This window comes from Dermacentor silvarum, chromosome 1, assembly GCF_013339745.2.
Source record: "Dermacentor silvarum isolate Dsil-2018 chromosome 1, BIME_Dsil_1.4, whole genome shotgun sequence".
Classification (NCBI taxonomy): Eukaryota; Metazoa; Arthropoda; class Arachnida; order Ixodida; family Ixodidae; genus Dermacentor; species Dermacentor silvarum.
Genome location: NC_051154.1, coordinates 370,722,530 through 370,749,533, shown reverse-complemented (window position 1 = coordinate 370,749,533; position 27,004 = coordinate 370,722,530).

The window sequence follows — 27,004 nt, the reverse complement described above, 5'->3', positions numbered from 1 at the left end:
CCTTGTTTGGCCTCCCACATGTGCGAAAGCCTGCTGTCTATCGCTTCTAGCTGAGCCTCTTGCGGAATCACCTGCGTTGATTTCGAGATGTCTTCCTTTAGATTGGCTGTCCACTGATCAAATTCAGTGATCCTCACATTTTTATTTTATTTTATTGTGCTTACTGTTTGTAATGATTTTGCTCTTGATATTGTATTTGCTAATATCGTATTAGTGTTCCATACAGTTGCGTTGCGTGAATATACCTCTTATTCTACTGATTCTTTTCTTGCTTCCTAATTTCTAACGAATATGTTAACGTACAGTGGCGAGCAGCCTTTTCTAGAACGCGGGAACGGCGGCTTCCGGGGTTCTCCGGAGCCAGCCAGCGACCTCTAACGGTAGATGCTCGGTCCAAACGTGCCCAGCACCTACCGTTAGACGACGGACCCAGCAGCTAGCGTTAGACGTCGCTGGCTAGCGCTCCGGAGAGCCCCGAAAGCCGCCGTTTCCGCGTTCTAGACAAGGCTCCTCATGAATGTACTTCCCCCCTTACACAATGCCCTCGAGAAGGCCTGTGAGGTATTTGTAAAAAAAGAAACAAATATATTTAGCTTTGGCGGCGGTGAAACGCTACGCAGCGCTACCATCCACAAAGCTCTAGCGGTACAGCACACGTCGTCTACAATGCAGTTGGCTTTCGGCGATGGACGCGCACCAAACTCGTCTCGCGTTCGTCGCTGCCACCTGCAAGTCTTTGAACTCGGCCTGCAAATGTTTGAGCGGAAGCCCGTTCCCCGCCGACGATTGGCCACGAAACCTATTCGCTTTGAAAACAAAGCAAGCTCGAGGTTTTCGACGGGCTCGCGCTGCTTCGCCGTCGGAGGCTTCGAGTGTGCTTGCAGAATTAAGCAGCGCATTTGCTAATCTAATGAGTTCAACGAGTGCTCAGACTTCTGGTTGTGTGACCGGGGCTGACCCAGTCCGATGCCGTATACTGATGCAAGGATGAGGAACGAGGCGAAAGGTACGAAAAAAAGTTGTCGCCGTTTCACCTGAAAGGCGAAGCATCAATTGCGATAGTAAATTTGAAGAGAGCTATACGGAGTAATGATAGCAGCTTTATCAGCTGTATAAACTTGGACATGCAGCAGCACCGGCAACACGCAGAACTGTTTTCGACGCCGTCGGCGTTTTGCCCTCGTTCGCTCAAAATGCGTGCGGCGTTGGTGACTGTTGCCGGAGCCTCTGATATAAATAAGCACTTGGTGCTGCAGCTAAGCGTCGCCTCCCTTCCCTCCCCCCCCCCCCTCCCCCACGGCCTGTCGCGCGTCGGAAGAAGGCACGTTTGCTCTACATATATGGTGACTGTAGAGGAGGAAAGAGACGCCTACTTCTGCAGCCCTTAAGGGAGCACAGCGCAGAACGCGCGTTTGTTCTCCGCCTTGCGTTCACTCCCCGTGAAAGCGCGCGTCCCTCGCGCCTTTTCACTCGCACATACAGCGTTCGGCGCGCCGATTTCATCTCCATTGACGTCATACGGAACCTCATGGCGACGGCGACGCCGACGGCAGAAATCTGCTTTTGAGTGTCCATATAATTGCTATCGCAATAAAAAGTTGCAGTTTCGTCCGAAACGCTAAGCATTGATTGCGATAAGAAATTATAAAAGTAAAAGAGCTATGCGCAGTAAGGTTAGTAGTTTTATGAACTACTGTAAACATTCGCTTAATAAATTATAATCATGGTTTCACCCGCGCACCGGCTAACATGTACACATCTCACTAGATAATCGCGGTGACTCGCTGTCAGAACGCTGGCGTGATGAAGAGCGGCAGCAGCGGCGAGCGAATTCCCTTTCGTGCTGCCTGTCGCTTCAACGCGAACCAGGCGCGCGAGAGCACAGCGCACGCGAAGCCATCAGCTATGTCGGGTCGATCAGCAACCCCCCCCCCCCCCGCACTTCCTAGCGCATGCAGATCTCCCGCCTCCCTCCCTTGCACGCGTGCGAAGACGCCGCCGTACCAAGCTCACCCTCGGGTCACCCTCGCCTGCCTTCATTCCCACCTAAAGCATACGGCACGCGGCCTCTATCATATCGCAAACCTCCGGGCGACGCCGACGACCACGGCAGAAATTCGGCTGGAGAATCCATATTATTGCTATCACAATAAGAAATGTCGCAGCTTGGCCGGAAAGGCGAAGCATCGATTGCGATAGCAAATTATTATACAGCTAGGCGATGTAAGTTTAATAGTTTCATCGGCCGTAGAAACATGTAAACATTCGCTTAATAACTGAATTAACAAACTGTGTCATACGCGCACAAGCAAACGTGAGCACCTCTCACTTGATGACGGCAGACACTCTCTGTCAAAACGATGGCGTGAGGAAAAGCGCCAGCAGCAGTGATCGAATTGCTCTTCCAGCTTCCTGTCGCTTCAACGTGAACTCAGCGTCGAGAACGCAGCAGCGCACACACAGCCATTAGCCCTCGACGCACCGAGACTCTGAACCCACCTGGCACGTACCCAGGGTGGGAGGCGGGGGCAGGCCCCCCGCTCACGCCACTACTTCTCACACAGATTCCTAAAGCGCCGCCAAATCAATGTTGAGAAGACAACTATTCGGCGGTCAACACTGGGCTGGCGTCACAGTATTATCATGGTCGAGGCGTGGAAGTGGTCGATGATCGGGGCAATGGAAAGGACAACTGAGGGCGTGAAACAGATCGTTATTCTACCATCTAAACATGACGGAATGTTTTCGCCTTTCTCATGGTTTCGATGTTCATTTCGATGCTTTATGCAGCAGTTTTTTTAGTTGGTGCCACTGCAAGAGAAGCAGTAGGCGGCGTGCAAGCACTGCTGATGCATGTTGAAGCTGCACTGTAGGTGACGAGGCGCCATAGGCTAGTCCGACGCTAAAGACAAACCATGTGCACACACTGCGTCGTCATCTCAGCAGATGGCCTACACCGCCAACACCAGGCCACACCGCTTTGGAGCCTCCGCTGCGCTAAGACTGCCGAAGCGCTCACTGTCGGCGCTCGTTAGTGTCATAATGCAGTACTTCGGTTCACCGCTCCTCGATGGTGGCACCATACCTATGAAGAATTAATATTTTACGTATCCGCCGGCGCCGTCACATCCGTTACAGGAAGTTCATCGTGTTCCCCGGCGTAAAATACTTTCGTGTTAAAATGCACGAAGCCACCAGGGGGGGCTATTTAACTTCGCACGAGCGAGGCTCGAGGTCTTCCCATCTTGAGCCGCGACTATTGGTAAAGACGGGACAAGCCACGGTTCGACGGCCAGGAAGCGACAAGGCGCATCCCCGTAAATAACAAGCTAATGAGACTTATCCACGGACCAGGAAAGGCATTCAGTTCTTAGTCAGCATGTCTCTATGCTCGTTGAACGAGTTGCGACTGGTAAAAACGCAAGTTGCGTTTAACTTCTCCTTTTACTTCTTTATTTCCTCGAGTGACGGCTCGCCGCGACGCTGGCAGACCCTCGGAACCATATACCCGCGATATGCATCAGATAAGGTGGAAAATAAAATCATGCGAGACAGCGTCCATCATCAAACCCTGTAATACCCGTTAAACCAATATGCAATGCGAATGTCACCCGTTACCTCGCCTGGTTTTTCCATTTGTACAGCACTTTTCGTGCAGAACTGGCATCGGGAAAAAAGAGACGCTACGAGTCGAGAAATTAAGCGACCTACTAAAGGCAAGAGCAGAGGCAACAGCAAAACAAGAACGGAAAAGCAAAAATTAACAAATTTAACGATTGTTTGTGAAAATATTTATGGATCTCAATCTTTTTATTTAACAAGGAAGTAGAGAAAACACCGCCGAAAGTGGAGAATGATTCCGTGTGTTTTGAGTGACGCTTCTACAGTTTTCAGTCGAGCGGCCCGACGTAGGCACTTCCCTGCTGTGCTTATGTGGGTGTTTCTCTAACCTTCCGCGGTGGGCGCAGCACTTCTACAACCACAGCGTCCTGCGCTCTACGCGCTTGTATGGGACTAGCGGCCACGCACCTTACGCAACTTTCCAAATAACAATACGAGTTGGTTTTGTCACCTAACTTGGTAGAGCAGTAAATGAGGGATACTTTTCTGTGATTGTTCCGCAAATATATCTTTCCTTTATAATTATTCCAGAACAAATTCAAAAAAGAACGCCCAAGCACTCCGTACGGATGGTTAACCAGCGAAGCTGAAACGTGCGGCCTTTGTGTTTATCACTGGGTTTATCCGGACGGTTAATTAAAGTCTTCTCAATTATTGGTCACGTCTTTGTGTTTTTAATGACGTTACACACACGTTCTGCTGCGACGGAGATAACTTCACTGACGGTATGCCCGCGGTCCGCCGCTGTCGCACTGCCTGCTTGCGATTCTTCAAAATTAAATTGCTTCAAAACTTTTCTATTATGGGGTTGTACGTGCCGAAACTACGATCTGGTTATGAGGCACGCAGTAGCGGCGGACTCTGGAAAAGTTGGACCACCTGGAGTTCTTTAACGTGTATCTAAATCTAAGTACACGGGTGCTTTCGCATTTCGCCCCCATCGAATTGCGGCCGCCCTGGCCTGGATTCGATCCCGCGACCTCGTGCTTAGCAGCCCAACACCATAGCCACTAAGCAACCACGGCGGGTTGCTTCAAAATTAAATCAGTTCACCACGTAAGACAATGAATGGCTGTACCCCTTAAGCAATGGCTCATGCCCCCGTAAACACGGCCTGCCCATTAAGACAACAGAAGAGAAGTGAAATTCTACGCTGGAATGATGAGCGGCAACGGAGCCAGCTGTGGAAGAAGACGACCCTGGAGCCATTGCTGATGATAATAGTTTCTGCGCACATCGGACGTACGGATTTTAGTTTCGCCTAGTCATACACAGCGTCGCTGTAAAAAAATAAAAACGGCAAACCTTGCACTGGGCCGCAGAAAGCTCGACACACAGCGAAGCTGGCTGAACGATTGCGTCATAACCTAAGAGATACCTGGCATAACCAAGCTCCACTCAAACATAGCCAAGGCCGAACCTAGCTGCTACCAAGTTCAACCTAGATTCAACCAAGTTCAACTTCGACATAGCCAAGTTCAACCTAGCTACTACCAGGAGACGCAATCGATCGGCCAGCTTCTTTGAGACTCGAGCTTTGCGCGGCCTTGAGCAAACTTTGCTTCCCTATTAGGACGACAGAAGAGAAGTGAAATGGCACGCTGGAATGATTAGCGGCCACGCAGCCAGCTGTGGAAGAAGACGACGGCAGCTACCGCGGGAGCAGGGATCAGTGGCACAAGCGCGTGCCGTGCACGAGTTCGAGCGCTAACCGAGGGGCGCCAACGAGCCAGCGGCGGAAGAAGACAACGGCGCTCGAGCCAAACTTTTTTGGCTGGATGAAACAGCTTCGCTGTTAAAACGCTACTAGAAATGTTTATTTTACACTTGAGCTTGTTTACTTGTTCTTGGCAGTGTCCTTCCTGCATTTCCGTCCTGCGCGAGTCGATTTGATGTGCTTGCTTGTTCGCCAAGTGAAGGTGAGGTGCATCTCACAGGCGTACCTGTGAGATGGTCCTTATTTCATCTCTTTTGCGGGTTTACGCGACTTTATGGCGAACGGTGGCCATTATTCACGTTTGTACCAGTAAAGGTACCACCCCCTCCCTTTTATAGAAAAGTTACCTTGTGTTCCCCCCCCCCTCCCCCCGAAACAAAACCCCTGGGTACGTGCCTGGCACCCACCGTAAATTGATTTCAAGATTGTGCCCGCGCGGTTGCGCTCGGCCGCGCCAAGCGAACCCGCCACCACTGTACAACAACAGCCTTGCGCGCGATGGAAGATGGCGCTCTTCCTCCCCTCTTTCCTCCCTTGCGCGCACGAGATCGAGCCACATTCCTTTTCGGCTCACCGTCGCCCGCTTTCACAAGCACCCAGAACATACGGGGTGCGGCCGTGATGTCCTCGTACTTGGACTTAATACGCAAAATCACGACGACGGCGGAAAAGCGCCTGGAGTGTCCACATAATTGCTAGTGCAATAAAATGAACTTTATACAACACAGGTATTTAAATGGTGCAGTCTCGCGGGCGAAAGGCTAGCGATGCTCTCCGATCCCAGGGTGCCTGGACGAAGTGGGCAAAGCTTTGGCGCATGTTCCAACGTGGGTGCACTATACTTCCGATCGAAGTACTGTGATCTATAGGTGCAGTAAAGCCAGCTGTCAGAAAACAAGAGGGGAAAAAAGAACGTAATAGTGCAAGGTTTTGTGAACAAGCCCCACTCTCAGGCGGATGCCCAGCCGAGAGAAACGGTGCGCCTGCGGTCCCACCATCATGAGAAGGACCGCAGCGATCCGGATCCGGCCCCTCTGCCAAACTTTGAAGACCTCCAATCTAGATCGATATACTGATTTCAACTCTAGTGCTAGATTTGTGCGAGGAACAGCACCTTGTAGTAGTTAACAGGAAGAATAAGTGTTTCAGACAGGTAACGTGACAAAGCAGTTTCCGAACAACTAAACACATGACGGTAGCTCGGGTGGCGTTCATATAACTTTAAACTTAGGGAGAGATACCGACGCGAGAGAGAGAGAGAGAAATAACTTTATTTAAGAAAGAAAGGATTAAAGGGGCCGGAGGGTGGGTCCTTAGTCCAGGACTCCAGTGGCCACCGCCACGCGCCGTGCCTGGTCGAGGAGGCTCAATTGAGTCTCCAGGTGAGTCCGGGCGAGGATGGCTGCCCAAGGCTCCCTAAAGAAATTTTGTGCTAAACGGGGTGAATTTGAATTTTGGGGTCGTCATTGGCACTCCCTTATCACATGGGGCAAGGATGGCCTCCCCCCACACCATGGGCATTGACTGGCATATCTGGTTGGCCAGATGGCATGCCATCACCCCAGATGTGGGTAGGTGTTTGTCTGGATTTTTCTGTAAAGCCGAACCTCCTCCAGTGTTAATTGCGGGTTTGGCGCGGCGAGATCTTGGCGAGCACGACGTTGATGTTCTAAGACATCGCATGCTAGTATTTGATTGTTGTTTCCGATTGGGGTGTTATTCCTTGCTCGGATTGAAGTCTCACGAACAAGAGCGTCTGCCCCTGTGTTACGAGTGACACCAACATGCCCCGGACACCATACAATGTGATGTTCTTGTCTTTGTCGATCGCCCAAGATGTTAAGGGCGATCCTAGGGATTCTTCCGTGGAGGAAGAGTCGGCAGGCCGCCTGGGAGTCCGTGAGGATGTAGGCGGGCCTGTCTTCTCCCTCCCGTGTCTTTATTGCCAGGGCCACTGCAGCCGCCTCCGCTGTGCTGGTGCAGGCTGTGCGGACTGAAGCTGTTTTTATGGTTCTTGGAATAGCGGAGGGTCCCGAAGCAGCCACGATAACGTATCCCTTAATGTTCCGTGCTGCGTCTGTGTATATTGTGTCGGGGTTATCCCAATCGTTTTTCTAATAGTTTGGCTCGGGCATTACGCCTGCTTGCATGATATTTTGGGTTCATTTTTGGGGAGATGGGGGAGATCTTTAGTTTTTGTCGCATCTCCCTCGATATGTCTACTAGTTCGCTGCTGCAGTAGTGTGGGTTTATCGGGTATCCCACCTCTTCCAAAACCCTCCTGCCCGCCTGTGACAGATTAAGGCGTTCTCGTTGTGTGACCATTATCACTGCTTTGAGTTCTTCAAAGGTGTACACCCCAAGAGCCTCGAGTCTCTCCGTGGATGTCCCCAGTGGCAGACCCAGGGCGGCCTTATACGCCGTGTGTATTAGCATGTGTACCTGCTCTGTCTCCTTACGGTTAAGCTCGTGATGCGGGAGGCTGTAGGTAATTCTGCTTATTGCAAAAGCTTGAGCTAGTCTTAATGCGTCTGATTCGCTTAGTGCTCTCCCGTTCCGCGTAATTCTTCCTATCATTCTCGTGATTTGTTTTACTGAATTCTTTACAGTTTTTAGGGTATGGTCTGCTCTAGTATTGTGTTGTATCCACAGCCCTAAATTCCTCACTTCTTGGGATTCTTTAAGTGTCGAATCTCCAAGCTTCAGTTCAGCTTTTTCAGATTTGTTGTAATATTTTGCGTGTACTGTCAAGCATTCTGATTTTTCTGGTGCACATTTCATTCCGTTCTCAGTGGCAAAATCGTGCACTATGTTTATTGCGTCTTGAAGAACTTGTTCTTTCGTTGCGATTGAGCCTTTTGTCGCCCAAAGAGTAATGTCATCTGAATAAAGGGCAAAATGCAGATTTGGACACTTTTCCAGCCTATGGGCTAGGTTATTCATCCCCAAGTTGAACAGTAGGGGTGAGAGGATGACACCTTGTGGTGTGCCCCTATTTGGCATATTGAAAGAGCCGAATCGGGTTTCTCCTATGCCGATAGTGGCAGTTCTATTCCCCAAGAAAGATTTTATATAATTGTAAGTCTTTTCAACGCCCCTGGTTTTCTCAAGTTCTTTCAATATCAGTTCGTGCGCGATGGTATCGAATGCGCTTTTGAGGTCTAGGGCCACTAGAAAATGTTCACTTCCTGTTGGAACGTGGCTGAGTACCTCTTCCTTCAGTCTTAGGAATACATCTTGTGTCGATAAGTGTGGCCTGAAGCCATACATATAGTTTGGCGAGAGGTTATTGTCTTCTATATAGGTTCTAAGTCTTGTGTGGATGACTCGCTCAAAAAGTTTTCCCAGGCAAGACGTGAGTGAGATCGGCCTGAGGTTTTGTATGTTACGAGCCATGCCGGGTTTAGGTATCAAAATGATTTCTGCCTATTTCCATTGTTCTGGAATTTTTCCGGTTGGCCGTACCTCTCTGTTGAAGTATTCAGTTAGTTTCTTAATTCGTTCAAGATTTATGTTCCGTAGCATTGCAGTAGTTAACCAATCCTTCCCAGGCGCTGTATTTTTCTTAGCTTCCTGGGTTGCTGCGAAAAACTCTGCTTCCATTATGGGGGCGTCCAAAAAGTTTGTTCGGGGGCCCATCGTATGCTTTCGAGTATGACTGAATAATTGGTTCCCCTATGTATCTTTGTTTGAGTTTTGCTTTGAGTTCACCTTCTGTGCCCTGAAATTCTCCCACCATGGTTTCAAGGGCGCGTGACGCTTCTGATTTTGTTGCTGCTGGGTCTAACATACTTCTAAGTATGTTCAAGGTTTTCTTTGTGGCGAGGTTTCCTCTTAGGGAATCACTGAGCTGCAGCCAATTTTCTGTTTCTAGTTTCCGCGCGTAATCATTCGCTTGTTGTGCAATTACCTCAATTCTTGCTCTGAGTTTTCTGTTAAGTCTTTGACGCTTCCAGCGTTTTGTGAGGCCTCTTCGGCAGTCACATAAGTGTAATAAATGTGGGTCTACAGCGGGGTGTTCCACCATCACAGTGATGCTCTTGGAGTTAGTCGAGTGTACTGTTCGCACGTCTTCCGACCACTGGTTGATATCTTCTATCTTCCCTTCTGCAAAGACATGCTTTCTAAAATTTTCCCAATCGGTTATGTTGGCTGTTCCAAGCTGTCTACGGATTTTTGGTGACGAGGTTGATAGACTGACAATATAATGGTCACTGCCTAGCGTTTCATCTAGGTTCTTCCAAGACGCTGCTTCTACGTTTTTGGTAAACGTCAGATCGGGGTAAGTGCCTAAACTCACACTGTTCCCCAGTCTGGTAGGCGCTAGCGTCAGCGTTTCAAGTTTTAGGTCGAACTTGTCCGCGACCTGCACCAGCAAGGTGCACTTTGGACAATGCCTTACGTATCCCCAGTGCGAGTGGGGTGCATTGAAGTCACCGGCAAGAATTGATTTATCTTTTTGATTCGTTTTGCTAATTGTTAATTAAATGATGTTCTCAAAATCTGCGCCTTTTTCCTTTGGGGGCTGTATATATCAACAATGAAAATTTTAGGTTTCCCCTCTTTTTCGTGTGAATTTCAACAATTTGGTGATGAGTTGAGCCTTCAAGGGGCTCATGTATACTAGTTGCGATGTTCTTTCTCACCAACTTCGCTACTTTCGAATGCTTGGGGTCCTGATATGTATAGTAATCCCGTAGCTTTACCGGCTTATTTCCTCCCTCTTGGAGGTAGATTATATCTGGCCGGGTTAACAATGTATTCATGGATTGTTGTAGGGCTGCTGCCCTCTTTTGGTAGGTGCGGCAGTTCCAGTGCCAAATTTCGATGTTTTCCTCCAATACCCGTGATCTATAGTCCATGTGGGTTCGATTATTCATTATCGGAGGAGTCGGAGACTACTAAATTTTTCGTTTTTCGCGGTTGTGGAGTCACGGAGTTATCCCCGGCTCTTTTCCTTTTCATCTGCGGTAGATTGTTGAAGGATTCGTCCACGTAAGTTTTCAGATTTTGAAATTCGTTAAACATCTGTTGTTGGAAGTCTTGTACTCCCTGCAGCTGTTGAACTAATTGTTGCAACATTTCCTCTGTTGAACTTGTTTTAGGCTCTGCAGTGTTACTCTCCGCGCTGCCCGTTGTGGAAGAGTTCGCGATTGCTGTTTTGCTTAATAGTTGTTTAAGAGAGGCGATCTCCTTTTTGAGCTCCGCCAAGCTCTCTTTGAGTGCGCGGTTTTCCGCTATCACTCTTTCGTATGCTATGTTGGTTGTTATGAGACCCTGCGGTTTTGCCACCTCCGCCCAACTTACCCTGGTACCCTTGTCCTCCTCTCCCTGCCCGGGCATGTGTCTCCCTGCGGCACCGGCCTTCTGCATCCTGGGAATGTGGTTTGGGTAAGGGAAAGGAGTTTGTTCGGATGCACTGATGCTTGGTCTTGATTTGGAGTCGGATCTTGATTTGGGTTCATTCTTGCCGTCTATGTCAGGTCTTTGTCTTGATCCCGATATGGAACTTGATCTGAATTGGTGTCTCTCCAGTGATGGAGATCTTGTTCGTGATGTTCTGCCTGGTAGCCTTGGCCACATGTCCTCCGATTCGGTGTCGTCCGTCACGAACCATCTATGTCTTTGCGCGATTTTCGTCAACGAGGTTTTTGAATGCCCTAGTTTTTGTTTGTTTGCGATTGGTTGCGTTGGTTTTAGTCGTTTAGCGCATTCTTGTGCTCCCGTAAGATGGTCTCCTCTGCATGATGCGCATTTTGGGGCCAATCATGGATGGTGTCGGGCTATTGTATCCTGCATCCGTGGCACACAGGAAGGCTGGGGTGCGGGCAGACGTCCGTCCTATGCCCTCTCTGGCAACACATTTTACTTGTTTGGATTGTATTTTTGAAAGGGAAGCAAGTCAACTCACCCCCCTTATAATACACTTGCCTGGGAAGAATCTTGCCATAAAATGTTATAACAGATGTCTTTTATTCCCCGAGCATTCTTGTCTAGATGATTTCTACTCCTTGAGTTCTTATTCGTAAGTTGTTTTTCAGCTCCACGGGGTCCGTCTTTGGTTGTTGTCCGTGTATAACACCTTTGAGCGTTCTTTCTCCGGTTGCTACGTAAGCCTTTATATCGTGCACCTTGCCGTTGAGGCTGATCGAAGTTAGTTTGCTGACCTTTTCCGCAATTTATAGCTCCGGTGTCGATACTATAAAGATATTAGATCGTGGCTTTCGGCGTAAGAGAAATTTTTCACCACTGACCTGGCCTCCACTCTCTTCGGTAGCGGCTTCGGCTAGTTGGGGGCGGCTGAAATCCCTTATGGCGAGTCCTTTGTGTGGTATGACAATCACTTTAAAATCTTCTTTGGGTAGCGGTGGCAGATTCTTGTAGATAGGTGTCTTCTTAGTGAAGAGACTGGTTCCTGCAGTCTGATACGCTGCTCGCAGCTCTCCGCTGACCTGACCCGATCCCTTTGTTTGATTCTTCTTCTGGTTCGCTTGCTCTTTCCTTTGGCGAAGTGTTAATACAGTCTGCCAGTCTCCGTCGTGAGAGAGCGACGTGAGAGAGGAAGCTACAGCAGCACAGTGATTGATGATATGTAGGGTTTCGTGGCGCAAAGGCCAAACTGCGCCAAGAAAGCGGTCATGAGTTTCGACTGGCCAAATGAATTGCTAGTGGTAGATGGAGGCTGTGGAGGCGACTAAAAACGCTCGCCAGAAAGTGTGTAAAATACATATGTATTAAAATTATAACAACGACTAGCGAGGTGTGCTTAGAACATTAGACACTTTAAAATCTTTATTTAAACGACACTGCACTTGTCTCTGGCACACTGTAAGGTTACAGCATTTGTAGCCCAGCTAATATCGTCGACGTACACGGGAAAAGAAGACTGCGGGAGGTAATGATGTGCGAAGTGAGCTCATCTTGGGTATAAAAAGCGTGCAGCTGGACCCGTTTCCCGGAGGTATGCCAGTTTCTTGCGTTAAATAGAGGTTTGAATGCATTGCCAATTCTGACCCGAAAAGTGTGATTGGACAGATCCTTACCGCAGCGTAGAGTTTTTTGTCTTGCTTTTTATACCGTTTATACATAAAGAATGCATAAAATGAATTTTATTTCATAGGCCTTCCCCTTCCCAAGGCTTCAAGCGAACACACAGTATACAAATTCGTACCGCATTGTCTACAGCATACTACGCAAGTAAAAACGGAAAATGGTGACTATGATGATTAAAATGGGGTTTATTTCACGGCCCTTCACTTCTACAAGGCTTGCAAAAATACAGAGTGTACACTAATCTTTTTCTCAGCGTACAGCGTCCTAAAACCTTCAAAAATGCTTAAAATTCATTTTATTTGACAGATTGTGACTTCCACAAGGATTGCAAAACGTACATAGTCCAATAATCTTAACCGCCGCGTAGTCTTTAAAAACCTGACAGAATGCTTAAAATAGATCGTAAATACCGAGCAATCACTTTCCTATGTTTAAATAGATTTTTTACCTGCATGGTGATGGATATTTACACAGTGTGGCTACAACTGTATGCCAGAATATCTGATTTTAACCAATGCGTCCACAGTAAGCTTTGTCACACTTGCAATTTGGGCAAATTAATGAAGAATAACGAGATGCTGTATGCTAGAAGCAGTGTGCGGATTGTCGAGTTTTGCTCCAGGGCAATGAGCAGCTGCTCTGAGACACTGGGGTCTACGTGCGTATGAGCCAGCGAGAGAGTCCCTAAGCTCGCTGTTGTTGAGAACTATTTCCTTAGAAGTTGCACGCAGTCGGCGCTCAAGGAAATGGCCTCCAAGCGCAGGTTCTGAAGACAGTGTGCTGAAATGAAAGCTCCTGCGAGACCAGTGAACCCTTCGTTCCTTTCAACCATGGCTCGAAGCCGCAGCATGAAGAGGGAGGGTACCTTCCGGATCAAGATATGGAACGGGATGCCTGTGGATTCCTTGTGCTCGTCGACGTAGCGGGAGATGACACAGAGATGCTGGTGCAGGACGGCACCGATCAGGTGCCCTGCCCAAGGATTCTGATCGTTCACCATGTCCTGTAGCAGGCGCAGATGGGGCGCCTGAGTCAACGACAGCGTACCTGGGGATGTCTCCCGAAGCTCTAGCTTGATTTGCCGCAGCAGGCTGTTATCTCGTTTAGTTGAGGGAATATGGAGCACGTGCCACCTTCACGGTAAGTGCACGGCGCAAGGCTCTCGGCTAAAGTACGACACCGCATTGGCAATGGAGCGCTTACCTTTCGAACTGTTCCAGGCTGCCCTGTTTCGTGGCTCATCGCTACATTCGTCGCCATCAGACGCGATCTTCACCTGCCCTCTACAAAACTCGGACCAACCCGTGAATTGGACGCAACAGCCCCACCTACAGGACCATCCGGATGACAACCAGTTCTTCGGCTGGCAACCACGGTCATTCACCACCACCAATGCCACGAGCAGCACCGCCCATACGGAATATAAGCTGCTGCCCGTGAATGCCCCTCTGGCCCACGACGCCGCATTGGAAATGGAGCACTTACCTCTCCTACTGTTCCAGGTCAGTTACCTTGATAATTGCACTTGCCCAAAAAGCAAGAATCGCGGCCTCTTCTTGGTGTCGTGCCCCAGAGAGCAGTATTTGGCGTAGAAATATGGCAAGGAATTGTACGACGTTGTTTAAAAACCCTACTGCAAATTCTTTCCGCAGACGTGGAAAGCAACCCCGGACCTAATACTAACGACGTACTGACTACGGTGCTGGAAACTGCACAAAGGATCGAATTCTTTGTACAGTGGCTAACACCACTCGCAGCGCGCACGAACACCTCGAGATCTGGCTGTGGAATTGTCGCTCTGTCAACAAGGAGGCAAGTTCGCTCCAGCTCTTCATCCAAAATCACCCATACCCCCCCCCCCCCCCCGACCTCATCTGCCTTCAAGAGGTCGAAAACCAGCCCATCAAGCCACGGGGTTAGCACGTAATTAAACACATGCGATCACCGAAGGTCGCGGTTTTAGTTCACAAAATGGTGACAGCCTTTTGACAACATTATCAATATCGTGATATTAGTCATGTGCTAGTGGAAGTACTCCCACAGAAGAGGGGTACACGAAGCACTTTCATCCAGAATTTGTACAGTCCGCAGAGGGCTCAAAAGGACGACTTCCGCAACATCATTTACAACAACGCGAGAGCCGCTGTCTGCAACTAGCTGGCCACGCTGCAAACGCTGGGCCACGCAGGACTGGCGGGGAACGAAAGGGCGAACGCCTTAGCTCGAGCGCTAATCAACCGAGCGGGGCAAAACCAATCGTCTCGTCAATCCCCACCCTTTACCTTCGTACCCCTGCCATCCAATTACTGCGACCGACTCGAGATCCAGCGACTTAACCGCAGATTTTATCCTCCCCCTCTCAAAAAGCTCAGTACTTAATTGACAGTAGCTCTCAGACTTATCCCAACAAACACATTCCCAAACCTACACAGATACAGCAAAATATACATATCGCGGCATCTGCCTCTGGTGCGGCGACACACGCCCTACACTATTTCACATCTCGAGGGGATGCGGGGGCAAGCCTGAACACTTACAGATGCCTAGCACGTCATTTGAGCGGAGGGAGGTACAGCTGACTGGCGATACCCTAGCGGGACAAGAAGCTCTCGTCCAGCAAGTATGTCGAGAAGCCATGGCCAGTGGAGTCCTGGAATGAGGACACCACCCACTCGTCCTCAAGATAAACGACCTCGATGGTCCAAATAAAAGTTCTCTCTCTCTCTCGAAGTGATTTGAGAGAGTTGAAGCTGTGTCAAGCGTCAGAAGATATTAAACTGAAACAATTGTCTTCTAGGCTCCGAGCTGTTTAAGTCGACGTCTTAGACTTAAAACAACCCCGCTACATCGTCGTCAGCTGGTTCTCTTGGTGCGGTTTCCAGCGGCATCTCTCATCAGGTCAAAACAATTGAATCGCGTTGTAATGATGCAGAAAACCGGCTTCGACACAGTAATTTGCGGCTTTTCGGCATTTCCGATGATATTTCTGAGACGTGGTCAAGTGCTGAAACGAAAGTCATTGACCTGTGCAAGGATGATTTGAACATAACGATTGATTCATCCAAAATAGAAGGGGCATCGCATGGATAAATACGACTCGGGAAAATGCAAGCCAGTGATGGTGAAATTCACGTTCTTTAAAGATAAGCAACAGATAATTTCAAACGGTCCCAAGCTCAATGTAACCAACTTTGTGGTGCGCGAAGTTTTTCATTCCAGACGCGACTTGCTAGCAATAAGTTGCTGGAAATCGCTACACCAAAAAAGCTTACGTTCAAGCTTAATGTTCATCAGCTAAGAATAATTGACAGCATTTACGTGTACGACGCCGCTAACCGCGCCGTAACACCAGTTTCAGCGTAGAAAAGGTGTAGCTCGGCGACACGTGTCTTCAAAAAAAAGTTGCAGTGGCTTAGCTCGGCTATGCCGGGATATACGTAGCGTTAGCAAAGGTTCAGCTGATTATTCTTAGCTTTCCTGGTTGTCTCCTACGCTCAACCGCTAATTGCCAGGCAACTACTTCGGGATCCGATGAGTCAAGCTTCTCCGTTCTTCTGCGCTGTTGAGCAGCATTTGCGCTCTCCTTCTCCATGGCTATACCACACTGGCAAACGCCAGTCAGAAGCGCAGCGGCTCCAGCGCAGTGTCAGACGGCGACTGCACAGCGAGCGCGCGCCGGCGCCAGTGCGTCTACCACGGCTACAACGTCACTCCTCTGGAATGCGCAGACCGGCGGCGGTGAGTCGCGCGCGGCGGCGGCGGAGTGTGCGAGAGGTGCCGGCTCCGGTGGCTCCGGTGCGCAAGCCGTGTGACATCACTGATCCTTGCGCATGCGCAGCACGGCTCTTGATGTGCCGCGCGAAACGGGCTTGGCTAGGCCAGTGTAGCTAACGCTACAAAAAATGGTTGCCTTATCGTAATAACACTGAACACTCCCAGCCCTATTTATGCTTCTCTAACATACGCAGCATCCTTCCTAAACGCATCGAGCTTTGTTTATATCTGGACAACTGTGAATGTGACATTTTAGTACTAACCAAGATTTGGCTGCATCAAGAGGTTGGGAACGACGAAGTCCTGCCCGATTTTAATACCTTCGTTATCTACCGAAATAATAGGAACGACAAAAGGGGAGGTGGGATGCCGATTGCAGCAAAAAAGCATGTAAAGTCGTTTCCCGTTCTTCCTAGTTAATTAGAGGTTTTTTGGGTTTGCATCACATCGGTATCTACTAAACATCTTTTTTGAGTCTGTTACTGACCACGAGACAGTCCCCAATCTTCGTCTCCAATTTGCATGATAACCTCGCCTAAATAAAAGCTAAATTTCCAAAAGCAAGTGTTTGCCTACTAGGTGACTTCAACTATTCCGAAATTGATTGGCCTAGCTAGCTTAAGTTTTTAAACGCGTGACGACACTAATTTTATTCATTTAGCTCTCGATTTCTCATTGGTCCAACTAGTTAATCAGCCTACCCGAGGCAACAACATACTCGACCACGTCCTCACGTCATTCCCTGACAGTTTTAGCACTATTTCTTGTTTTGAGAGATTCAGTGATCACGTGCTGCCGAATTTCATGATTTCCATTTCTTCATGCACATGCGCACTAACACTTAAACGTATTTTTGAATATAACCGTGCTGACTACAATGCTATCAATATCGCCTTGCAAAGTTTTTGTGACACATACCTTCCGACGTTTTTTAGCGTTCGGTCAATGACAACTTGGTTTGGTTAAAACATAGTTTACTGGAATTAACATAATCTTATATACCATTACGCTCCTTTCGCATGAAAGCGTTCAAACCATGGTTTACTCGGATGTCGCGTGCACTAAAAACAAGAGAAAGCGACTTTTCAAAGCAGCTAAGCACTTGTGCACACCGACTTCATGGCAGAAACATACAATCGGCGATAAGAAATATTGCAGTGCCAACCGTAAAGCCAAGTTTAAATATTATTCCCATGAGCTTCAATCGCTTATGACGCACAACCCCCAAAAATTCAAGAAAACGATATCACCCGCTAACACTCCGGCTCCTATTTCCTCGTTAAATGACACTGGTGCTCAAAATAATCAAGAAGAATGCCCGCCTGTACTCAATAACAATTCTGCTTCAGTGTTCACGCAGGAAGACCATTCCTCTATTCCGCCATTAGCAGATGTAGACTACCAATACATGAGCCCCATGGAGATTAGTGTCACCGGCATTGCATCATTGATAAACAATCTCAAGATATCAACTTCCGCCGGTGTTGTTGATATTAGTACAAAAATACTCAAGAACACTGTCATACATTCAAGCAATATTGTCTTTCATATCTTTCGTCAGTCCTTAACAACTGGAGAAATTCCAAAAGACAGTAAAATTGGCAAGGTTATCCCCATCTTCAAATAAGGTGATAAAACAAACGCGCGTAATTATCGCCCCTTTTCATTGACATCAGTTCTATGCAAGATCCTCGAACACATAATCGTGACAGGCGTTGCGCAGCATCTCGACAGTAATAATTTCTTTTTTTACTAACCAGCACGGGTTCAGGAAAGGCTTCTCCTGTGAAACTCAACTGCTGGAATTTACAAACGAATTTCTACACAATATGGACGAGAACTTTCAAACAGACTGCATATTCTTAGACTTCTCGAAAGCATTTGACCGTGTCGCGCATTCACTTTTAATAGCTAAAGTCACTTCTCTTCAGGCGCGGATCCAGAGGGGATGTCCGGATGTCCTGACCCCCCCCTCAGATTTCTGCATCGCCCCCTCGCTGACAGGAGGATGACCCTGTCGCAAAAAAAAACATGGCCACCAGCATTCTTCAAAAGTATTTTTCGCGAGTACCAGTGGTATCAGCCATGTAGAAGTAAATCTAGCTCGCTCACAAGCTTAGTAGTATTCTGTAGGAGTGTGGTGTCGCGAAGTTGCCGTAGTTATATTTTCTCATGAACACCTTGGACCTCTTGGCGCCTGCCGTGCCTTACTCGTCCCATCGGTGGCGTCGAATGAACGAGGGGACGTCCCTTTTGCCAAACACGCCGAGGTCCGCTCGAGCGCCTGCGCGCCTGATTATCTTAGTTTCCCCTTGAGGTGTCAACGGTTGCCCCATTGGCTGTCATCGGTTCCGCGACCAACCTGCTTAATGAAAGAGATCTCTTGCTGAAGTGTTCATATATAAATAATAACAACTAACAGCTGAACTAAGAACTACGCATAGGCAACTTTTTTTAACTGTAGCACTCACTGTGATCACAGCTTACACGTTGACAATATCCAGTACGAGCACAGTACCGTTCGTACGCTACAAGTTTTTCATTGTAACTTTGCAGTTTTATTGTCGTACATTAAGAATAGGAGGCTAAAGGCCACCGGATCCGTTTATCTGAGTGGGTGTTCTCGCGGAGCGGGGCGAAGCCTCGAGCCGCGACTGCGAAGTGGGGGAGCGTGACGTCAGCGGCCAACGCCAGCGCGCGGGCCTTGGATGGCGTCGCGTGGTTAGAGAAACGGGAGCAGATGCCCCCCTTGTGTAAAACGGATGACGTCGCGTGGGAAACAAAACATGAAGACGCTGGCTCGCGCTCTCGCCTACTACGCCACATCGTTATTCTTGTAGGTGGCGTCGTGAGTCTTCATACGCGGTGATTCGCATATCGTAAACAACCCGCGTATTGGTTGCTGCGTTGGAGCGGACCGTTACGCCCGTATTCAAGAACGTTCCTCTAGTCAACACACCACCACGACTCAAGAGAGAAGATGGCACCGCCATCCCTCCACAGAAGTGGTCACTGAGCTTCATGATCATTCACGGGGAATTCATGAGAATTGTCGCGTCTTTATTCTCGATTATTCTGCGCAGTACGACAATTGAAATTTGGAGTCTGATATCTCGGAGCACGGACACGCTAGAATAATTTTTCCGACTGATACTGTGTAGAAGCTCGACTGTCTGTAAGTTTTCAATACAAACATACCCACTTACTGTAGTCAACAAAAAATAATTGTTCAATTTTAGTTAATTGGACTGCTCACAGCGATAATTATCATCTCACTTTGTGCCTCCTTAGCCACATAACTTATTTGCACAGGTGGTCTTCGCGTGCCTCCCAGTGCCTAACTTTAAGAAAACCATAAAGCTTAGTTTTCAACACCCTGTATTATCAGGCGCAGCCGCCAAGCACATGGCTGTATTGGGTAACGTCCTTTTCCTATAAGCTCGGAGAAACCGATACCTGGCTTCGCTACAGGTCTTCTTCCTCTTTCTGGGGTTTTTCGTGCCAAAACCAGTTCTGATTACCAGGCACGCCGTAGTGGAAGGCTCCGGATTAATTTTGACCACCTGGGGTTCTTTAACCTGCACGACAACGCAAGAACACGGGCGTTTTTGCATTTCGCCTCCATCGAAATGCGGCCGCCGCGGCCGGTATTTGATCCCGCGATCTCGCGCTCAACGCCTGAGCTGACTGAGCCACCACGGAGGGCTACAGGTGTTGCTTTAGCCGTATAAAACGCGGGTTTATCGTGAGGAAAAACGGTAAATTTCGGTAAATAAGAAAGGCTACTACCATCATCATCATCATCATTGACAGAAGCTGACCCCCCCCCCCCCCCCCCTCAGAAAAAACCTGGATCCGCCCCTGCTTCTCTTAACCTAGACTCATCAACAACCTCATGGTTGTTGATGAGTCTGTCATTTCGCAAACAATTTTCTGTCATCTCGCAAACAATTCAGTTCTTAACGATCACTCACCTCCATTTTGCGATGCACTATCTGGTGTACCTCATGGTAGCGTCCTGCGCCCGTTGCTGTTTCTCATTTACAATAATGACCTGCCATCTAACATTACATCAATCATTCGTTTGTTCGCAGACGACTGCATCATTTACCGCAATATTCCTTCATCTTCCGATCACCTAGCACGTCAAAGTGACCTCGATCACATAACCGCTTGGTGCAAATCATGGTAAATGTCACACCGAAAAATGCAAGCTCATGACATTCAGCAGGAAAAAATCTAACTCTTCTTCGAATTACTTCCTGAATGATAGCTTAGTGTCCCGCATGCTTTCATATAAATACCTAGGCCGTTCGTTTCACGAGTAACCTCTGTAACCTCTGCTGGTCCACTCACATACAGAAAGCAACAACCAAAGCATCGCGAACTTTAGGATATCTAAAACGTAATCTCCATGGCACTCCTGCCACTACCCGTAAGCTCAGCTATCAGACATCTGTTCGTCCGCAACTCGAGTAAACACAACACCCATTTGGTCACCTCATCAGGCGTATTTTATTTATTCCCTCGTATTGGTTCTAAATCGTGCCGCACGTTTTATTTCCAGAAACTACAACCGTGACTCAAGCGTAACAAACAAGAAGTAATCGCTCTTTCTTTCTACATTGCAATCAAGGAGAATAATCGCCCGAATCTGTATTCCACAAGATAGTCCATGGCGTCTATTAATCAACGCTGCGTCTTGTACAACCTTACCGCACCTCACGTCGTTTAAAGAACCCTCTAAGCTTCCAACGCATTTCTGGTAGAACCATTGCATTTAATTCATTGGCTTTGCCGCTGGCTATCATTCACTGGAATGGTCTTCCTGAGCACATCGGCACGATCCGTGATCCAGCTAGTTTTAGGGCCGAGAAGTAACGGCCATTTTTTCTAAATACTAATGCGTCATTAACTATTGTATAATGTTGATTTTACATTTCAGTGATTAGTACTGACAGTCACTAAGCATTGTTTTGCATAGTAATGTTACTCGTGCTCCTGACATCACCCCTATCTATGTAACCCCCCCCTCACACCATGCTCCGATGCTGCAGCCTGTGAGGCAACGTGAATAAATAAATAAATAAATAAATAAATAAATAAATAAATAAATAAATAAATACATGACGACCTAACGCAGCGAGCCAGCAAACGAGTGTGTGCGTACCAGATTACAACTGCATAAGAAAATAAAAAATAAATATTCGTGGCTCTGCTACCGTAAACAGCAGAGACCAGCGGAGCTGCGCAAAGCGTAGTAAAGTAGTGGCAAACCACACATTTAGTTTTTTTTTAATACATACTGCGGACACGAAGTCCATGCAGGGTGGATAAAATACAATATTAAGTCACAAGAAGTAAAACAATGTCAATAAAGCAAAATGCTGCAACAATACGGCAATAATGCTAATACGAAAAGCAAACAATCATAATACAAGTTTTATAGAGGCAAGTCATTCCAGTCATTAATGGTGCGTGGGAAGAAGGAGTATTTAAAGAGGTTGGTTCGGGCAAAATAAGGGGTTAGAGAATTTTGGTGATGTTGGCGAGTAGGTCTTGTTACTAGCGGACTTACATACAATGCCGGGTCGAGTGCCAATTTGTTATTAACTAACTGGGAAAGAAAGTCAAGCCGTAATTTTTTACGACGCGATTCAAGTGTAGGAATATTATTAGACCTCATAAGTTCAGTTGGCGAGTCGAATGTGGAAAATTTGTTGTAAACAAACCGGATAGCCTGTCTTTGGATTCGTTCAAGTTTCTTTATTTTACGTTGAGTGTAGGGATCCCAGATAATACAGGCGTACTCGAGCTTCGGTCTAATTAAGTAGTAATAAGCGAGCAGTTTAACAGAGGATGGGGCGTGTTTAAGCTTGTATTTCAGGAAGCACAGTTTACGGAAAGCAGAGAAAGATATATTTTGCACGTGAAGGTTCCAGGACAGGTTGCTGCAAAGGGTGACACCTAAATATTTATAGTTAGTAACTTGTTTAAGAGCGGAGGAGCCTAGCGTATAACTATAAGAAAGAGATGTTTTCTTGCGGGAAATGGGAAGAAAAACACTTTTTTCAACATTCAAAGTCATCCCCCATTCAGTGCACCAATAGAAAATTTTACTGAGGCTATCATTCAGATCATCTTGGTCACTAGTGTGGGTAATTTCTTTAAACAAGACACAATCATCTGCAAATAGTCTTATTTGAACATTCGGCTTTACAACATCGACAATGTCATTCACGTACAGGAGGAACAACAAAGGACCCAATACACTTCCCTGTGGCACCCCAGATGTCACTGGAAGACAGGCCGAGTGATGCCCACCTACATCCACGAACTGTTCGCGATTGCTTAAGTATTGAGCGATCCAAGAAACAAGTAGTTCTGGTATGCCATAGTCTTTTAGCTTAATTATTAGTTTGGAATGAGGTACTTTATCGAAGGCTTTACTAAAATCCAGAAAAATTAAATAAATTTGGTTGTTATTTTCAATGGAAGAAACAAAAGTGTGAATGACCGTGACTAGTTGTGTTACTGTAAAATATCCCTTTCTGAAACCATGTTGAGAGTTGGTTAGAATTTGGTTCTCCTCAAGAAACTCGTGGAGAGCTTTTGCAATAATATGTTCAATTAATTTACAGCAACTTGACGTTAGTGAGATCGGGCGATAGTTTTCTAAAAGTAGTCGGTCACCTTTTTTGAAAATAGGCACCACGCGGGCTGTCCTCCAGTCCTTCGGCAAACTAGAACACGACAAGGAAGCATGAAATATGATGACAAGGTACTTTGCGAGAGGTTCGGCATATCGGCGAAGAAAAACATTTGGTATGTTATCGGGTCCAGAAGAAGTCTTAGTTTTCAAGTTAAGTAGCATTGAGAGCACTCCAGGGTAACTAATAATATTTGAAAAATGTGTAATTGCAGTATCTGTGGCAGCGGAAAGCCCATCAGTTGCAGCAGAAAATACACTGTTGAAGTATATATTGAATTGTTCAGCAATGCCTCTTTGCTCGTTAATAATAACGCCGTTAGCAGAAATCTGTGAAACTGGTTTCTTTTTCTCACTTAAGTAGTTCCAAAATTTAGTTGGGTCGCTTTTAATAAAGCTTGGCAGCGTTGTACTGAAATAATGTTCCTTTGACCGATGCAATGCACTTGCAAGGCTTCCGTTGGTTTGTGCTATGACGTTAGGTGGTGCGCGGTTCTTTTTTAATCTTTTCACTTTGCGTTTTAAATGGATGATGTCTCGCGTCATCCACGGCGTTTCCTTGTGTACTTTCTTTCGTTTGTTCGGGACAAACTTATCGAGGCAATACCGGCACATGCTCTTAAAACGTTCCCATAAAACACCAACATCACTGCTATCAAAATCGGTAAGACATGCCTCCAAGTCATCAATAATTGAAGCATCATCCGCACGTGAGTAATCTTTGTAGAAATGTACAGCTGTTTCCTTTTGCACTTTATGACAAGAAATCGGCATAGAGGCAATGACTAGTTTGTGATCAGATAGCCCATGTTCTATATTTACAGTGTAATCAACAATACAGTGGGGAAGGAACACTAAATCTAAAACAGAACTGCAAGAGCCGTGCACCCGAGTCGGCTGGTTTACGACTTGGACAATATCGTGCTCTAACATTATGTCGAAGATAACATTTTCGTCATTTCCGGCATCAAGCTGATCCCAATTAATACCAGGGAGATTAAAATCGCCAGCCATAATTATTTTCTTGTTTTTATGCTGGTGCATGTGAACCTGTAGTTTGGCTAGGAATTCTGGAGCGGCGTCGGGAGGCCTGTATAAAGCGTAGAGAATAAACGTCTGCCTACAAAAAGTGAGTTTGATGCACAGGCATTCGAGTTCGGCAATGTCATTCAGTACAATAGCATCTATTTCATTTCTAATAAGTACCGCTACACCGCCACCCCTAGTTAAGCGATCCCTGCGGAACACTGTATAGGAGGGAGGCAACACGTCGTCATCAGATATTTCAGTGTGAAGCCACGTTTCTGTAATAACAGTAATGTGCGGATCATGCTGCATTAGGAGTAATTCCAATAACTCAGTCTTATTTTTAATGCTGCGGGCATTCATATTTAACAGGCGGATCGTTTTCCATGCAACGGCAGTATCACGTCATGCTTCTGCCTGATCATTTCGGCGATCTGTCATTTTTACTCGTATATTTTGATTCTCATCCCAGATATATAGGTCTCTGTCAATTTTAAGTTTATCATGAATCAAGCTTACTTTTCTTCCTTGTTGCTTGTCTTGCTTTGCGCTGTTCCAAAGCAGTTTGCGTTTCGTTAATGTTGACTGCGAATAATCATTATGAATGTAGATACTGGACCCCTTAAGTTTTTTCGCATTTTCCAGTATTATCTTCTTTTCGTTATAGTCTTGTAAATGTAATATGATAGGCCTTTTTCCCTTTTGTTTACCAAGCCGGTGAATACGCCCTATCGAATCGCATTTCACTTCCATTTTATCTCGGAACACTTCCTTAAGTACTGTTTCCTTGAGTAATGCTTCTGTTTCATTTGGGCCCTCCGGAATGCCATGAATAACAAGGTTAGACCGCCTGCTTCGATCCTCAAGGTCTGACAATTTTTTAGTCTGAAAGCTTAAGGAATGTTCTATCGACCGGAGTGATGAATGCATTTGGCTTGCCTGGTCTGGCATAGCTGAGGCTTCAGAGAGCTTTCTTTCAAACTGAGCAAACATACGATGCAATTCGCTAATGACATTCTCGGTTTTTGCAAATTGAGATTTTAGCTCTAGCATCTCATTACGAAGGGCAGCTTGCCCATCTAGCAGTTGTTCATACAATTCCTTCTGAGTGGGACCTGGGTTTTGCTCAACGTCGCCACATAATATAAGTCTACAGACATTAACACAGTTGTACGCAATTTCAAGACACTGTGTGGGGCACGGCAGGACCACAATACAACGGTTATCACTACGAAATGAAATGCCAATACAACTGACCTGCACAAGGCAAAGTAATCGCTTGGTTAGCGCCATAGCAGTGCTGTGTCCGCCGTGCCCACAGAAGTCAAATCGGTGCGTAGCTTCTTTTATACCAGGAGCCTCAGATGATGTCACACCACGAGAGCCATAAGGTGTCGCCAGCAGCCTAGTGCTGGGGAACGGTGACGACCTCGTGTGGTTGAACGCAAGATTGTCGAAAACAGGCTGTAACCCATCGTCGAGGAAATGATGATCAAGCTGCGTGCGTCCGGCTGATATCGTCGCGAAACCGATGATACTCTGCACAAGGCAAAGTAATCGCTTGGTTAGCGCCATAGCAGTGCTGTGTCCGCCGTGCCCATGTGACGACCTCGTGGTCGTCCCTAGCCGGGTATGGCCGTTGTCAACACCTCGTGGTCGTCACCTTCCTGGCCCTCAGGATTTCTTCTCGATGATCTGCGTAGTATCGCGATGAATTCAACCAGCAACGCTCACAAGCCTCCGGATCTTCACTTCTTCGCCTACGCGAACTCTCGGCTTTCTTCAATCTAAACTCGGGATTTTAATTTGAGCTTCCCTATAGCTCTCGCTTCAGTCTTTCGGGAGCAACTCGTGTCCAGTTCCTCCTGTGCTTTCCGCTCCTGTACTATCGGCGAAAGGTCAGTTATTTTCAACTCTAGTTTCCAAATTTTGTTCTGGGGTTCTCAGTGAAGGTGTCGTAACTCCACTCGACGCATCAGTTTGGCATAAAATGGAGTATTTTTGTGTTTTTTTACGACCTTTCGCCTAGGCTGGGTGCGGGCCCTTATGCTACCAATGGCTCATACCCGCTAGCCGGGTATGGCCGTTGTCAACACACCCGGGGCGGGTTTACCGCCCCGGAGTTTCCCTTCCTCGGCAGGCACCGCGCCGCGATCAGAGGAGTCGGTTTTTTCCACCGCGGGTGACCGCCTTCTTGCTGATGCGAACGCAGCAGCAGCCGTGGTGGTGGACTCTTCTTACGAAGAAGTCTCCAGCATCTCCATCCCGCACTGCACCGTCACAGAAGCCGAAGCTGCGGCGATCGTGCTGGCCGTTCAGTACGGGGACGCGACCAACCGAGAACTTCAAGTAATAACCGACTCCCAGGCGGCGTGTCGGCTCCTTCTTGCAGGCAGAATACCTCAGAAATTAGCTCGATTCACGACTAATCCACTGGCTAGAAATTCATCGCTCAAACATCAGATCACGTGGGCTCCGGGGCACTCGGGGCTGGAGGGTAACGAGGCCGCGGACAGGCTAGCTCGAGGTCACACAAACCGAGTGGCCACAATCCTCGATCCCACTACTACCCTCCCCGTACCCGCGGCTTATCCCTTACAAAAATGAGTATTGAATTTCCGTTGTCGATTTGTTGAACTATCATTGATTCCATGAAAATTCTATGAAATTACAACACTCAATGAGCCAGGACAATGAGATTTCATTAAAAATTCCGTTGTGCATTGCTCAATAAGTTTTCTGTTGACGAATTTTCATGGATTTTTCGTTGCATTTTCTCACTTAAGGCGCGCGATCCAATGAGGGAAGCCAGGCATCCTGGCTAACTGTTTGCTTTACGTTCGGATATGCGCTGCCATCGTAGGCCGAAGATTGCCATTCTTGAATTTTTGAGGTCACTCTCCCACCTCCCCCAATCCCCCCTCCCCCCGTCTTACCCATTGGCGGATCCAGAAAAGAGACCCTGCGACAAAACAGCGAAAACGTTATCCGTGTTTACTTCTCTCCGCCCACGTGTAGCCTGGCGCTGTAAGCACATACTTCAGGATGACGCACCAACTTGCCCAAACTTACGTTTCCTGCTGTCCACGAACTAACCACTGAGC